This window comes from Carlito syrichta, unplaced genomic scaffold (assembly GCF_000164805.1).
Source record: "Carlito syrichta isolate Samal-C Ts95f unplaced genomic scaffold, Tarsius_syrichta-2.0.1 Scaffold304374, whole genome shotgun sequence".
Classification (NCBI taxonomy): Eukaryota; Metazoa; Chordata; class Mammalia; order Primates; family Tarsiidae; genus Carlito; species Carlito syrichta.
In genome coordinates, this window is record NW_007248470.1 from 194,601 (window position 1) to 195,873 (window position 1,273).

Consider the following 1,273-nt stretch of genomic DNA (forward strand, 5'->3'; position numbering starts at 1 on the left):
TCCACTCACCTCGGCCTCCCAAAGTGCTGGGATTGCAGGCTGAGCCACTGAGCCCAGCCTACTGCAATTTATTGTCTATGATTTCTTTATCTGAAATGTGGAAAACAGGGTGAAACAATGCTACTCTTTAATAAAGAACGGGTGAGAAAACAGTAAGTTTAGCTAAAGAAATGAAGTCAAATGTAAAAATTTGTTAATGCCAGAGAGGATCCTAGATCCACAAAAATTTAGATGGGACTACAACGTGTTTATTTGTAAAGACAACAAACAATTGTGCAAAAAGGTGGCTTTTCTGTTTTATCCAACAGGGGGCACTATGCTAGCACCATGCCTCAAGAACGCTAGCTCAGGGGAAGGAAGGCTGCCAGGAACCACCAAGACCACTTCCTGTAGCAGGGACCGTGGGATCCATTATTTGTCTGTTTGATTGTGGCTTTTAAGAAGCTCGCTTTGTTTAAAACATGCACACACAGACCTCACACAGAAAGACACTTAGCAAAGTGTACTTGCTGAGAATGATGCCAATCACTCTTCCTAGAGTGATTCACTTATTCACTGATTAACTCAGTGAACACATTTATTGAGCACCTATTATATGCCATGCCTGTGCTTGATGCTGGAGATAGAATAGAAAGGAGAATAATAGAACTTGATCTTATGAACTGTTTGGTTTCATGGAAGAAAAAGACATTACTGACATGCTCATGTTAATAAAATAATCATGCCGGGCACAGTGGCTCACACCTGTAATCCCAGCACTTTGGGAGGTAGAGGCGAGAGGATTACCTGAGTTCAAGGGTTAGAGACCAGCCTGAGAAACATGATGAAACCTCATCTCTAAAATAAATAAATAAATAAATAAATAAATAAATATCAGCCAGGCATGGTGGTACATGCCTGTGTTTACAGCTTCTTGGAAGTCTGAGGTAGAAGGATCACCTGAGTCCAGCAGGTCGAGACTGCGGTGGCCGTGAGTGTGCCACTGCACTCCAGCCTGGGCAACAGAGTGAGACTTCAATTCAAAAATAATTAATTAACTAATTTAAAAAATAAAGTAATCACAAATTGTGGCAAGTGATCCAAAGATAAAGTACAAGCCATATAACAACACAGACATCAAGGCAAGGAAGATCAAGACAGAAGACCAGTATAAATGTAGGCCAAGTTCTATACAGATAAGCTAGAGATTGTCTAAAATGTTAAAATCTACCTTGTGCATACCTATTGGCTTTTTTTTTTTTTTTTGAATCAGAGTCTCACTCTGTCACCCAGG